Source organism: Erythrolamprus reginae, chromosome 1 (assembly GCF_031021105.1).
Source record: "Erythrolamprus reginae isolate rEryReg1 chromosome 1, rEryReg1.hap1, whole genome shotgun sequence".
NCBI lineage: Eukaryota > Metazoa > Chordata > Lepidosauria > Squamata > Dipsadidae > Erythrolamprus > Erythrolamprus reginae.
In genome coordinates, this window is record NC_091950.1 from 230,273,781 (window position 1) to 230,290,314 (window position 16,534).

Consider the following 16,534-nt stretch of genomic DNA (forward strand, 5'->3'; position numbering starts at 1 on the left):
TCTGAGCAAAACTATTCATACACAAGACTGGTAGCCTTTAAGAGTTTTATTTCTTAGTCTATATAATACAGTATATCTCTTTTTAGTTTTATAGGGATGTTAAGCACTAGGCTGCAATGGGCCAAAGTCTTGGCTTAGATCATGAAAGGCGTGACACTGGTGAGGGTGACATCCCCAGAAACATACAGCTTGGTGATCTGCTGCAGCTCTTTAATGCGGTGCTTGTACTGCATGAGATGAGCGTCATCAACAGCTACCTTCAGTTGATCTGCTTCACACAGAATCTGAATCTGTAAAAAGACAGATTTAAACATTCCTAAAAAGTTATACAGTGGTCCCTCGAGTTTCGCGATCTCACCTATTGCGAAACGCTATATCGCGAGTTTTCAACCCGGAAGTAAACTCCACCATCTGCGCATGCGTGCCCTTCCACGCATGCGTAGATGGTGGAGTTTCCCCGCCGGGCAGAGGCTTCCCTGGGTCTTCCCCCTCTTGCCCCGGTAAGGCGCGAGCAATGGCGTGGGCGGGTGGGCGGCACACGCGCGGGAAAACCCCAGGGCCGCTTCTCAGCTGGGAAGCGGGCCCCAGCAACAGCGTGGGGGGGTGGGCGGCACGCACGCGCGCGGGGAAACCCCAGGGCCGCTTCTCAGCTGGGAAGCGACCCCAGCAACAGCGTGGGGGGGTGGGCGGCACGCGCGCGCGCGGGGAAACCCCAGGGCAGCTTCTCAGCTGGAAGCGGCCCCAGCAACAGCGTGGGGGGGCGGGCGGCACGCGCGCTGCGCGGGGAAACCCCAGGGCCGCTTCTCAGCTGGGAAGCGGCCCCAGCAACAGCGTGGGGGGGTGGGCGGCACGCGCGCGCGCGGGGGAAACCCCAGGGCCGCTTCTCAGCTGGGAAGCGACCCCAGCAACAGCGTGGGGGGGGTGGGCGGGCACGCGCGCGCGCGGGGAAACCCCCAGGGCTGCTTCTCAGCTGGGAAGCGGCCCCAGCAACAGCGTGGGGGGGCGGGGGCGCACGCGCGCGCGCGGGGAAACCCCAGGCCGCTTCTCAGCTGGGAAGCGGCCCCAGCAACAGCGTGGGGGGGCGGGCGGCACGCGCGCGCGCGGGGAAACCCCAGGGCCGCTTCTCAGCTGGGAAGCGGCCCCAGCAACAGCGTGGGCGGGCGGGCGGCACGCGCGCGGACAAGCAGCAGCAGCGAGGCGGCGGGTAAACCCAATCTTCGACTCCTCGCTGCTGCGGTGGAAATAAAAACACCATCTGCGCATGCGCAGATGGTGTTTTTACTTCCGCACCGCTACTTCGCGACAAATCGATCATCGCGAGGGGTCCTGGAACGGAACCCTCGCGATGATCGAGGGATCACTGTAATAAAAATTACAGAAACACCATGAATTCATGTAACCTAAATCTTGGTTTTTTGCACTGGGCACTATGGACTTGCAGAACTAGCATTTTGTGTTTGATATGCTTACACACAAAAAAACCCCACCACAAATATTGTATGAAACCAGGAAATGTAGTGAGAAATTTATGACTGCAATGCTTATAGCTATCATTCTGAGCAAAACTATTCATACACAAGACTGGTAGCCTTTAAGAGTTTTATTTCTTAGTCTATATAATACAGTATATCTCTTTTTAGTTTTATAGGGATGTTAAGCACTAGGCTGCAATGGGCCAAAGTCTTGGCTTAGATCATGAAAGGCGTGACACTGGTGAGGGTGACATCCCCAGAAACATACAGCTTGGTGATCTGCTGCAGCTCTTTAATGCGGTGCTTGTACTGCATGAGATGAGCGTCATCAACAGCTACCTTCAGTTGATCTGCTTCACACAGAATCTGAATCTGTAAAAAGACAGATTTAAACATTCCTAAAAAGTTATACAGTGGTCCCTCGAGTTTCGCGATCTCACCTACTGCGAAACGCTATATCGCGAGTTTTCAACCCGGAAGTAAACTCCACCATCTGCGCATGCGTGCCCTTCCACGCATGCGTAGATGGTGGAGTTTCCCCGCCGGGCAGAGGCTTCCCTGGGTCTTCCCCCTCTTGCCCCGGTAAGGCGCGAGCAATGGCGTGGGCGGTGTGGGCGGCACAGGCGCGGGGAAACCCCAGGGCCGCTTCTCAGCTGGGAAGCGGCCCCAGCAACAGCGTGGGGGGGGTGTGGGCGGCACGCCCGCGCGCGGGGAAACCCCAGGGCCGCTTCTCAGCTGGGAAGCGACCCCAGCAACAGCGTGGGGGGGTGGGCGGCACGCGCTGCGCGCGGGGAAACCCCAGGGCTGCTTCTCAGCTGGGAAGCGGCCCCAGCAACAGCGTGGGGGGGCGGGCGGCACGCGCGCGCGCGGGGAAACCCCAGGGCCGCTTCTCAGCTGGGAAGCGGCCCCAGCAACAGCGTGGGGGGGTGGGCGGCACGCGCGCGGGCGGGGAAACCCCAGGGCCGCTTCTCAGCTGGGAAGCGGCCCCAGCAACAGCGTGGGGGGGCGGGCGGCACGCGCGCGCGCGGGGAAACCCCAGGGCCGCTTCTCAGCTGGGAAGCGGCCCCAGCAACAGCGTGGGCGGGCGGGCGGCACGCGTGCGGACAAGCAGCAGCAGCGAGGCGGCGGGGAAACCCAATCTTCGACTCCTCGCTGCTGCGGTGGAAATAAAAACACCATCTGCGCATGCGCAGATGGTGTTTTTACTTCCGCACCGCTACTTCGCGACAAATCGATCATCGCGAGGGGTCCTGGAACGGAACCCTCGCGATGATCGAGGGATCACTGTAATAAAAATTACAGAAACACCATGAATTCATGTAACCTAAATCTTGGTTTTTTGCACTGGGCACTATGGACTTGCAGAACTAGCATTTTGTGTTTGATATGCTTACACACAAAAAAACCCCACCACAAATATTGTATGAAACCAGGAAATGTAGTGAGAAAAGTGGCCTCTTCCAGCCTCATGAGCCTCAAAAGAGAGCAATGCTAAATTCAGCATCAGAGGTTTTTGGGTGAGTGATTTTTTTTAAAATATCATGCATGCACACACCCCATAATTCAATGCCTGGGGAGGGCAAAAACAGCTTCCTCCGGCCCCCAGAGGCCCTCTTGGATCCAGAAACAGTCTGTTTCCCAACTTCTGGCGGGCCTAGCAGGCTCGTGTTTTCTCCTCCCCAGGTTCCTGGAGCCGGTGTGTGTGTGTAAAAATGCCCCCCCCATCCCCCAGAGCCTCTCTGGAAGCCAAAAACACCCTCCCAGAGCCTCTGTGCAAGCCAAAAATCAGCTGGCCGGTACATACATGCACGTTGGAGCTCAGCTTGGGCAACGGCTCGCGTGTAGGCAGATATGGCTCCGTGTGCCACCTTTGGCGCCCATCTCCATAGGTTCGCCATCACTGGACTAGTGCAATCAGACTATACTGACAAAAACTTATGGAACTCAATCCAACTAAACTGACAATGTTCTCTTGCATTTTACTCTCATTTTAAGTCTAGTTTTTAATCACTTTCTGGTAATCATCCAAGAACCTTTATGATTGCCTCTGTTGAAGTACACTGGGAACGACAATGCTCTGCTTCCTATGCAGAAAAATGAGGATGTCAGGGCATCCCTGGAGGGGAGGGGGGGCAGTAAGAAGCTTCCTATTCATCCTTTGATGTCATCTGATTTACAACCCTCATATCAGAACCAGTTCTCTATCTTGCTTTAGGTGCTATGTAGAAACAAGGCGGCAGGATTAGAAGCGTTCACAGGGCTCGCTTAAAATGGTTAGTGATTGAGCCATTTTCTGTGTAATAAATTGAACCATTTACTAATCAAATAATTTAGACTTGTACAATATCCAACAGCAAAGATACACACCGAAATTAACAGTAAAGGGAAACAAATGGTTCAAATGCAATCACTAAGTATTTTTCCAGCTTTTGTTGAATGAATGTAATACTGTACATGCAACCCGTCTTTCTTAGCCTGAAGCCCTTCCAGGGGTACTACAATTCCCCAACTATTAAAATTCCCACTCAGTTTGGGTATTTCTGGGAATTCTGATGGATGGTCTTAAGCGTGAACATGAGTAATAGAAATGGAATCAGGTAAATTAAACTATCCTTGCAATATTCACATAAATAATTTCCAGGCAATCAAGTTCATCCTTGATTGGTTTTTTAGTTATTTTAGTATTGGATTGGATTGTTACATGCTGTTTTTATAATTGTTGTTAGCCGCCCCGAGTCTACGGAAAGGGGTGGGATACAAATCCAATAAATAAATAAATAGCTATCAAAAGGACACCTGACACAAAAACTTTACCTTAAAAGGTTTGCCAGCCTCAAAAGGAAACCTGGGTGCCGTCCGGTCTTCCGTCCCCCAAACATTTTGAATCTTGGTGTTGCATACAATCACCTTCCTGTTGTCCTCAGGGAAGCGAGGATTGAAATGGAAAGCAATGTCATCGCCTTTCTTCAAATCTACTTGAAATCTGCGAGAAATGAGGGCACAAACTTGTTATTCCAGGTTCTAATTGTTGAATCCTATGTAAATAGTTGCTCCTATGTAAAAAAAAATGCTGTCTCTATGCAAACTGTGTAAAAATAGAAGTCGCGCCTGATTGGCTCAGACGCTGACAGTTCTCTTTTGGCCGAGCCGCAAAAGTAGAAAAGGAGCGCCTGTTCTCTGTTAAAGCAGACGTGTTCCAGCTGAATGTCACTTGTCTTAAAGAGCTGAATAAAAGAACCGTCTTGTTAGCCTCCTGTCTCTGGACTCTTCACTGGCGACGAGGATGGGATAACCACGCTCTCACCATGAACAACCTGCCAGTCGCCGGGCTCCTGAGTTCTTCGATCGGAGAAATCCTCCTGGGACGCCTACATGGCCAAGTTCGAGATCTTCCTCGAAGCTGCCGGGATACTGGACGCCGACACCGAACGGAAGCGGGCAATCTTCCTGAACTACTGCGGCTCAGAGATATTCGATCTCGCCCAGACACTAACCGATCCGCTACCCGGCCAACTCCGTCGCTTGGGACGTCCTGAAAACCAAGCTCGCCGCCCACTTCAAGCCCACGAAGCCAGCCATCGTGTTCCGGCACCAGTTTTCCAGAATGGGCCAGCTCGAATCCGAGTCAATAAACCAGTTCACTACGCGTCTTCGTACGGTGCTGTCAAAATGTAAATTTGACAACCCAGAAGCTCGCCTCACCGATGCCCTCATTTTCGGCATGAAAAATGCTACGGTCCGCAACAAGCTCCTCACAGAAGACGAGCCTTCTCTCCAAGCAGTAATCAAGCTGGCACAAACCGCAGAAGTCGCCGACGCTGCTGCCAAGGAGTTAAAGAAACATGACAAGCAGGAAGTCGTCGCCCAGATCGACTCCAAAGCTTCCCGCGCCGAGGCCCCAGACGACCTCAGCCCACCTGCCTTCACCGAGGACAGCTGTTTCCTGCTGCAACAGGATCAGTCGAGACAACCCAGATACCCTCGCCCCGTCGCCCCCTGCTCCGGCTGCCGAGGGAACCATCCATGCCAACGCTGCCCTTTCCGGGATGCCATCTGCTGCCGCTGCAACCGGCAGGGCCATATCACTGAAGCCTGCAGAGCCCCCATGCCAGAAGACTCTTTTTCCACACCGCGACCTCCTCGGTTCCAGACCCAAACAGCTCAACCGCGCGAAAACAGACTTCCTCGGTTTTCCGCCCGCAGAAACAGCTCAACCGTCAACCGTGACTACGCAAGAGGTAAAAAACATTTTTCCATAAATAGCACGGCAACAAAAAACAGGAGCAAAATCATAATTTTGCTGCTCCTAAACAACAAGCCGTGCAGCATGGAACTGGACACTGGGTCTAAGTATATCATTATGCCATGGGAAAAGCTAAAATTGTACATGCCTAGTCTCTCAAAATCTGCTCTTATGCATACTACTTTAGTAATTAAGGATTTTCAGGGGGGAATAATACCAGTATTGGGGAAGGTAAATGTACCAATTATGTTCAAAAATGTCAAATGTAACCTTCCTTTGATTGTTGTTGCAGGGGCTAGGCACTCTCTTAGAAACATAGAAACATAGAAGTCTGACGGCAGAAAAAGACCTCATGGTCCATCTAGTCTGCCCTTATACTATTTTCTGTATTTTATCTTAGGATGGCTATATGTTTATCCCAGGCATGTTTAAATTCAGTTACTGTGGATTTATCTACCATGTCTGCTGGAAGTTTGTTCCAAGGATCTACTACTCTTTCAGTAAAATAATATTTTCTCATGTTGCTTTTGATCTTTCCCCCAACTAACTTTAGATTGTGTCCCCTTGTTCTTGTGTTCACTTTCCTATTAAAAACACTTCCCTCCTGGACCTTATTTAACCCTTTAATATATTTAAATGTTTCGATCATGTCCCCCCTTTTCCTTCTGTCCTCCAGACTATACAGATTGAGTTCATTAAGTCTTTCCTGATACGTTTTATGCTTAAGACCTTCCACCATTCTTGTAGCCCGTCTTTGGACTCTCTTCTGGGATTGGCATGGATGGATCCTTTGGGTATTGAAATCTCTGGTATTTGTAATGTCAAATCTGTTGACATTCCCAACTTCTTGCAGGAATTCCCTGAGGTCTTTAGCTCCACCTTGGGGTCTTACAAAGGGCCACCTATCTCTTTTTCTATTGACCCTAAGGTTCCCCCTGTCAGGCTAAAACTCCTTAGGGTTCCCCTACCTCTTCTTCCAAAGCTTGATCTACAGCTTGACAAGCTTATAGGCCAGGGCATTTTAGTCCCTGTGGATCAAGGGCCTTGGAAGACACCCATAGTCACGCCTTTAAAGCCTGATGGCTCTTTGAGGGTTTGCGCTGACTATAAGTCAACGCTTAACAAGGCACTCCAACATCACCCTTACCCCATTCCTGTGGTGCAACAACTTCTTCACTCCCTGGGGGAAGGGAAAGTGTTCGCCAAGATCGATTTGGTGCAAGCTTATCAACAGCTCCCTGTCAATGAGCCAACCGCACTCGCGCAGACTATTGTCACTCACAGGGGGGGCGTTTAAATGTACCAGATTGCAATTTGGGGTAAGCATAGCCCCTGGGATTTTTCAAAGCATAATGGAACGCTTGTTGTCAGGAATTAAGGGCACTATTCCCTATTTTGATGACATATTAATTTCAGGAGAAAACCAATCTCAACTCAACCAGAGAATAAGGGAGGTATTACATAGACTGCAAGCTAAAGGCCTAAGAATCAAACCAGACAAGTGCATTTGGGGAACTAGCAGTGTGGAATTCTTAGGGTATAGGATTGATGGCGAAGGCATCCACCCCACTACTGAAAAATTAAAAGCCATTAGAGAAGCCCCAGAGCCACAGAATAAGACAGAATTGCAGGCATTTTTAGGCCTTCTAAATTTTTATTCTGTTTTTTTAAAGCAGAAGGAAACAGCAGCAGAGCCTCTACACCGGGTGCTTCAGAAGGGAACTCCTTGGACATGGAGGAGAACTGTGCACGAAGCCTTTTCGCAAATAAAGCAGTTGTTAACTTCCAAAAGTGTGGTAGTTCAGTACAGCACTTTGCTACCCGTCAGGCTTACGTGTGATGCGTCCCTAGTATGGGGTCGGGGGGGTCTTGGCACATGTCTTGCCAAATAATACAGAAGCCCCAATTGCTTTCTTTTCCAGGACAATGACTAGCACAGAGAGAAATTACAGCCAGCTAGATAAAGAGGCTCTAGCTATAGTGGCTGGCGTAAAAAAGTTTCATAACTACCTTTTTGGCAGGAAATTTGAGTTAGTCACTGACCACAAACTCTTGCTAGGCCTGCTAGCCCCTAACAAACCAACACCTCCATTTATGTCTCCTAGACTAATCAGATGGGCATTGTTTCTTTCAGGTTACCAGTATGACCTTATTCATAAAGGAGGTAAAGCCATCAACCACGCAGATGGTTTAAGTAGGTGCCCCATGGCAGAAATAGTTGAGGACCCAGCCCCATCTGCTGATGTTTTAATTCTAGAGCTTGAGGATAACCCACTAACAACAGCAAAAGAGGTTGCTGACCACACTCAGCAAGATCAGATTTTACAAAAGGTGGTAAATTGTGTTCTGAAGGGGTGGCATAACGACTCTTTAGAAGCAAACTTAATTGAGTTTAAAAACAAAAGACTGGAACTGTCATATGTAAAGGGTTGTCTGTTGTGGGGTGATAGAGTAATCAAGTACTCACTATGTTACATGTGGGCCATCCTGGTATTGTAAGGATGAAGGGCTTAGCCAGGGGGCACTTATGGTGGCCTGGTCTGGATGCAGACATTGAAAGGTGGGTAGCCAAGTGTGACCCATGCCAAGAGTCACGGCCAAATCCCCCCAAAACAGCTCCAGTCGAGTGGGAGCAACCTGCAGGGCCTTGGTCCAGGGTCCATATTGATTTTGCAGGGCCAGTGGGGTCTCAATATTTCTTGATAGTGGTAGATGCATTTTCAAGGTGGGTTGAAATTATTGCAATGAATAACATAACCACTAGTGCTACCATAAAGGTTCTGCGCCATTTGTTTGCCACCCATGACTGTCCTGACATCTTAGTGTCAGACAATGGGCCCCAATTGACAGCCAGGCAATTTGAATTGTTCTTAGATAACTTGGGGGTCAGACATGCTCTCATCTCGCCTTACTCGCCATGGGCTAACGGGTTGGCAGAACGGTACGTTCGGGTGGCAAAAGAGGCATTGCGCAGGTCAGGCCCTGGGGATGTACAACAGCATCTGGACCAATTTTTGTTAACACAGCATATCACACCTAACTCCCACACACACAAAAGTCCTGCTGAAATCCTAATGGGAAGGAAACTCAGATCCCCACTGGATAGATTACACCCAAGGTATTGCACTCATAATCCTATGTATGTAAATCCTGAAAGACAATTGTACTTGGGTCAAAGTATTTTTGCAAAAAATTTTGATGGGGGGTTAAATTGGATGAAGGGAACAATTGTACAGCAAACAGCCCCTAAAACTTATGTTGTAAAATTGGATGATGGCCGAATGTGGAGAAGGCATATCGATCATTTACGAAGGTGCATTGAAGCCTCCCCTGTACAAACCGCTAATACAGACTCTTCCCCCCTATCAGACTTTAGCGCGCAACCCGTCTTAATGGACATACAAATGGACTTACCAAGACGGGACAGGTCCTCCAGCGATGTCGAGCCATCTTCGTCCTCGGAGGTCGGTATTGTGCCTGCCCACTCAACACAGCAGGCCGGAGCTCAGCCTCGGCCCCAGCCGCACTGTGGAGGTACAAGCGAACCGACCTCCACCGTTGAAAGCGAGGACTCGAATGATCTGCGCAGGTCAGAAAGAACTCTGTGTAGGCCAAGCCGATTGGAGGACTTTGTCACATGGCTGGCAGATTGACTTGTCTCTGACTAAGGAGGGAGGGGTGTTGAATCCTATGTAAATAGTTGCTCCTATGTAAAAAAAATGCTGTCTCTATGCAAACTGTGTAAAAATGGAAGTGGCGCCTGATTGGCTCAGACGCTGACAGTTCTCTTATGGCGGGAGCCGCAAAAGTATAAAAGGAGTGCCTGTTCTCTGTTAAAGCAGACGTGTTCCAGCTGAATGTCACTTGTCTTAAAGAGCTGAATAAAAGAAACCGTCTTGTTAGCCTCTTGTCTCTGGACTCTTCACTAATACAATGAAATAACCAGCTGTCTGCAAGGCATATAAATCCTTCCATCCCCCACCATCCAATCAGAGTTGAAGAAATGTCTTGGATGAGAAGGAAATACAACTTTAGTAACCAAGTAGTTGATGCATGGAACTCACTACCAGACTCTGTGGTTTCGTCACCTAACCCCCAAAACTTTACCCTTGGACTATCCACTGTTGACCTCTTCCAATTCCTAAGAGGTCAGTAAGGAGCGTGCATAAGTGCACCAAAGTGCCTTCTGTCATCTGTCCTAATGTTTCTCTTTTACTAGTATCCTGTATATGAATATTATTATATCTTTGTATATCACCAATACGTACTTGACAAAACAAATAAATAAAATAAAAATAAATTTTAAAAATGTCCTCTGGGAGTTGGGCGGCATGTAAGTTCAAATAAATAAAAACCAGAAAGTTCAGTTGCCTCTTGAAAGAAAAAAAGCACACCTCTGACTGAGAATCTCCATAGACTCATGCTCTACAGGAAGCTTACAAAACAAAGCTGCTCTATTTATTACATTCATCAATTTAATTATTAACTTGAAAACTTGGCTCCCCAGTTGTCAATGTGCTTATAGGAATCGTCAGGCTATTTTATTTTACTATAAAAACTTTAAATGAGAACCTTGTGGGCTGTAAAGCAAAGTATTCCTCTCACATACAAATTTTATTTGTAATCATACTTCTATATCCATTTCGGTTCCATACACATTCTTAGAAAGTTAAAATCACAGAAGCTTAATAAAACCAGAAGCCAAAGAGGGGAGTGGGGTAGAACAGTCTATTACAATGTCTCCTATTTATCTTCTGAGTGTTTGAAGCAAGTCAAGAGTTTTCTGGGCAGGTGGACACAATCCCAGACCAAGTACTAGAGCAGTGTTTCCCAACCTTGGCAACTTGAAGATATTTGGACATCAACTCCCAGAATTCCCCAGCCAGCAAATGCTGGCTGGGGAATTCTGGGAGTTGAAGTCCAAATATCTTCAAGTTGCCAAGGTTGGGAAACACTGTACTAGAGGACAGCTACTCATCAGAGGTATCCTTACAATGAAGGAGGATGTTACAGGCTGGCACCTTGCTTTGCATCCTACCAGCATGGCATTTAAAATAACAGCAGCAACAATAATGAAGAAGATGAGGTGGGGTGGGGTACTAGGAAGGCCCAAGGGAGACATTACATAAGCTCCAGCAGTTCTAGCTATAGCAAATATGCCAAATGTCTTGCAAATGCAAAGAGGTGAGTGATACAAGACAAGGACTTTCATTTAATTTCAATTATATATATATTGTTTTTTTCTGTTGGATTACCCTGGTATATTGAAGGAACGTCACAGCTTCTTTTTGCCTCTAGGCCCAACCCACGGCCATTTCAAGGCAGTTAATTTATTCATAGCCAACAAACTATGTTCTATATGTATCACATGTTTTTACTGAATTTTTAAAATTAAGGGAGACTAGGATAGCGCTATTTCGGCCTTGTTCTGGCCTCATCAGCTAGTCATACCCTTACTGCCTTACAAGGCAGAAGCCCCAGGATCAAATCCCAGTAAGAGTATGGCTAGCTGGTGAGGCCAGAACAAGACCGAAATAGCGCTATCCTAGTAATAAAATAGTAACAAAGAGTAAAATTCTACAGTACAATGGATAAAAATAAGTAAAAAATAAAACCCAGGATAAATAATATTCAATCATCCCTCATTCATACTACTGGCCAGAGCGAAACTATCGCTCATGGCCCCCAGCAACTTGAATTAAATTGTCCATTTAATCCACAGCTGCAAACTGGGAAGGAGAGACTGCATGTAAGCCTTCAGCATGCTTTCTGCAGCCTCCAGAACCCTCCAAATTGATCGAGTCAAAATGTGCCCTGTTCTGATCGTTAGATTTATATCCTGCTTTTTAATCTTAGATCTCAAAGAGACCATCTTTCCTTTTTTTTTCTTACAATAGCAAGCCTGTGAAGGATTATTCACAATCCTTGTCCTAACACCTTTTTTAAAAAAATATATTTTTATTGATTTTGTAAATATGGTTACATAAAAAACAAACATAAAACAGTGCACAGTGCATGTGCCCATCATCTGACCGACAAAAGAACCCCCATCACCACCACCACCCATTGCGGGGGGTTCAAAAATTTACTAGTTTATATATATATATATATATATATATATATATATATATATATATATATATATATATTTATTTCCTTGGCTCTACTTTGCATTTGTTATTACTGAAAGAGTGATTGGAGTTTATTTTTCACATTTGCATCACAGATTCTACTCAACATATAACCTTTCACCTTATTCCATCATACCATCAGCTTCTCCAGTTTGTTTTCATCAAAGTTGTTTAATCTTATTTCCATGATTTCAAAATGTATGTGATCCACCATGTACCAGTACCAGTACCAGTTCTGTAATGTCCATTTTATAGACTCTTTCCAATCCAATACCACTACCGCTTGAGCACTTTCCAATGCTGCAGTTTTTATTTCTTTAAAATCTCTTAGTTCTCTTTGTTTAATTAAAATTGCTATTTCTTTTGTAATTGTCCAATTAATATTTAACATTTTATTTATTTCATTCTGCACTTCCTTCCAAAATTTCTGAATTTCTACACACTCCCAGAACATATGCATGAAAATTCCTTTCTTTTGGCAACCATGCCAACAATTACCTTTCTCTTTCCCCTGGAAGTGTGCAAGTTGTGCTGGTGTATAATACCATTTGTGTAAGATTTTTCTTCTCATCTCTTTAACTCTTGTGTTTTTAATTTTATGTATAGTTTCTACTATTTCTTTCATTTCACTTTCATCTATTTGTAAATCATTTTGCCAGCATCTTGTCAAACCTTTTATTACTTCCTCTTCTGCTTACAATAACATTCTACATATATTGCTAGCTTGAGCTTTTGTATTATTAATCTTTTCTTTTATTATTTTCTCTAAACAATTTTCTTCTCTCAAGAAAGCTTCTTTATTCTCACTTTTATTTAAGTATTTACTTATTGCATTAATCTGCAGCCATTTCTGTTGACCCAGCCACCATTCCAGCCGAGTTCTGCTAACTCTCCCGTCCTTCTCATATAATTGTTCAATTCTCATTATCCCTTTGCTATTTAACTCTTTTATAATTCTGCTTAAGTTAACGTCATTACCTGTATTCAATACATGTAACGTTGATAATTTTGAGTTTCTAATTCCCCATTTCCCCTGCCATTTAAACCATATTTCTAAACCTGCTTTCAGAGGGTCGGTTAAATTATTAATTTCTATTTTACTCCATTTTTTAAATAATAACTCCTTATTATTTATATTATTAATTTCCTTTTCCAATTTCACCCACTTCTTTTCCCCCCATAACTGTAGTTCCATTAATCTTTCTATTTGAAATGCTTCTCTATATAATTCTAAGCTCGGGCTTCCCCCCCCTCTTTCTCGTGGGCAAACAGCCATTTTTTCCTTATTCTAGGCCTTTTGTTTCCTTCAATCCATTCTCTCAATTTTGCACCAGGAAAGGTACCTGGTAAAACCTGAAATAAATACATCATTTTTGGTATAATCATCATTTTAAGGGCTCTTAGCAATTCTTCACAACCTTTTTTTCCTCCAGTTTTTTATCTGCTTTTGAGGTCTCTTCCATATTGAATTATAATTAACCATCGCAATTTTGTTGGGATTCTTTAACAACCAAACTCCTAAGTATTTCATTTTTTTACATCCTAGTTTCAATCCTGACGCTTTTTGTATCTCAATTTGCTCTTTAGGGCCTGTATTTAAACAAATTATCTCTGATTTCTCTATATTAATTGTAAGACCCGACTGGTCTTTAAATTCCTGGAATAAGATCTTTATTCTTTTCATCATTTCAATTGGGGTTTCAGTCAATACTATAGCATCATCTGCAAAAAGATTTAATTTTAATTGAAGTTTTCCTATTTGGTAACCTCTCCACTCCTTGTCATTTCTAATTTTATTTGCTAAGACCTCAATTGCCAATGCAAATAACACTGGGGATAGTGGGCAACCCTGCTTAGTTCCATTCTGAATTTTAACCTTCTCTGTTCTGTTACCATTTACCCTAATATAAGCTATATTATCCTTATAAATTGCTTTTATAATTCTACAGAAGCTATCTCCCATATTTAAATCTTTACACAATTGAAACAAGTAATCATGGTTAACTTTATCGAAAGCTTTGTACACATCTAACTTTAAAATACCTAGTTTTCTTTTGGTAGTGGTAGCATGGTGTATCACATTAACAACGTTTCTAATTGGTTCATAAATCCTTCTTCCTTTAACAAATCCATATTGGTCTTCTCCAATTATCTTTGGTAAAATATCCTCTATCCTGTTTGCCAATATTTTCATAAATATTTTGTAATCCTGGTTAAGTAAGCTGATAGGGCGATAGGAACCTGGATCCATTAAATCACGATCCGGCTTTGGGATAGTTATAATCTCTGAAATTTTCCATGACTGTGGAATTTCAAAGGTCTGAAAAACATTATTAAACAATTTTTCCAAATGCGGTAATAATTCATTCTTATAAGTCTTATAATATTCACCAGTAAAACCATCTGGGCCTGGGGCTTTAGCAGGTTTCAACCCTTTAATAACTCTAGATATCTCATCATTTGTTATTTTTGTATTTAAGATTTGTCTATCTTCTTCCGTTAATTTCTCATTAACTTCTATAGTTTGCATTGTGATATGTTCTTTTTTGTATAAATTCCCATAAAAGTCTCTCATTTTTTCCATTTCTATATTACTATGTTTTATTGCACCTTCCTTATCCTTTAAAGCAGGGATATGGGATTTCTCCTTTCTTTTTTTCAAATAGTGTACCATTTGTTTCATTGATTTGTTCCCCCATCCCATAATTCTCTGTTTTACAATCATCTTCATTTTATTCCATCTCTTTTCCTCAAGAGATTGTAGTTTCTTTTTCTTAAATAATAATAATGTACTCCAGCCTCTATTTCTTGTAATTTTCAGACTCTCTTGGATTAGGTCTATCTCTTTTAATAATCTTTCTCTTTCAACTTCCCAAGATTTCTTAATAAAAGCTTCAGTGCTAATACAATTACCTCTCATAACAGCCTTGTGTGTATCCCAAACTATTGTTTGCTTAATTTCTCCTGTTTCGTTAATACTAAAGAATTCACACAATTCCTTTTGTAATTTGAGTCTATTTTTTTCACTGGCCGAAACCACAGGGTTGTATCTCCACATCCTTTGTTGTCTACTACCATCCATTTCAATCACTGCTAACAATGGAGCGTGATCTGATAACCAAATACTTTATCCCTGGCCAGCTTCATGATTCTATAACGTTTTTTCTGCGATGACAGTCCGTTCACATTTAATGACAATAGAACTCTTTCACCCATTTTACATACTTTTAAGTGTGTTTCCCCCTCCTGCAAAACAGAGCCTGTTGGAAAAGTATTTGTTAGTTGTCTTGAACCCCCACCCTAGTGCCTCTTCCCTTGTCCTAACACCTTACGCATTATATCCCACTGGCTACAGTACATGTAATAAAGGGGAGGGTTTTGATTATGGCCATCATCTTATAACACACACACAAATCCTAATGCATCCTTGATTTAATTTGTTCCTCCTAATCCCACCCACCCACCCAAGTAATGGATGTCGAAGGGCAGTCCATCCAGCAGTAAACCTAACAGTGTCCTGTAAGAAACGGGCTTACTATCACCCACCACCCCATCATTCCTGCCTTGTTACCTGTCCAGCTTTGGATTCACTGTCCCAGTAATAGTTATTAACAAGCGAAGCACAAGTCCTGAATGAAGGGGTAGGTCAAAAGGGACAATCTGAAGACAAAAAACAGATTACATCATGTCAAACCAATTAACAACATTGAAGAGCCCACAGTCCAACAAGGTCTAATGCTGTAGCCTGCCTTGACTTTTGACTTTCTTTTTATTATAAATATATCTCTTGTCATTATTAACCCTCCCACAACTTTTTTTGTAAAGTTATTTCTGAACTTGTTTTCCTTTGGGCCCCCTCTTGGTCTCAGATAAAGGCTTTCTCCCACATTATTCCGCCTCTAGTTTCTATCTCTGACCTGTGGTCTTGATCCCCAGGAGGGAGGAAGGGCATTCCAGAAGAGCAAGAAAGGCAAAGTTTAGTTTATATAGGAGAGGACCAGATGGAGCCTGAGGGCAGGGTCAAATGTATCATCAGCCTGGAGTCCCTAATGCCCCCAAAAGAGACCTTAAGTCCAGTATCCCCATTGAAGTATGCGAACTCTTATCTGGCATCAGTTCACCTTGACCATTAGTAGATCTGATTCTTAAGTATAGTTTGCATGGAATAAACTCACTGTGCTATTGAACGATCCCTTGATTCCTTGTGTCGGACAGCTTTATCTGGGAAGAAAAAATTAAGGCATCTACTCCCTCTAAGTTCTCATAGTGTATGTTTAATGGTGCAAGTAGTTTGCTTTGTTGAGCAAAATTTCCGGCTATGGGTGAGGAACAGCAAAGGAAGCTGCTCAGAAGATCCTCAACGTGGTTTCTGGAGCTTAGACAATCTTGCTAAATTCCCTTCTATGTGTTGGGCTTGAGTGTCATTAAATGCATTTACAATAAATCATCACTGATGTTCAATCTGCATCTAATTGACTAAACTTTGGGATCTTCAATTTGGAGCCAAAAGGTCTTGTCCTAGAAGTGAAATACTGTATTTGAACACCCAGCAAACATTCAGAGTTTAATTTTGGTCTTACCAAGAAGAATTGCTGTTTCTTTGTTTAAAAAAGAGAAATTTTAATCAAAAACTGAAAAAGCAACGCAGGTACCCCCTTGCCGTGCACAAATCAGAAACATGAATATAT

General features: G+C 44.0%; 1 pseudogene; it reads right to left on the reverse strand.

Moving 5' to 3' along the window:
- Positions 1-1,586: 1,586 nt before the first annotated feature.
- The window catches only part of LOC139156622 (galectin-3-like), a 49,003-nt pseudogene continuing 34,055 nt past the window's right edge, over positions 1,587-16,534 (reverse strand).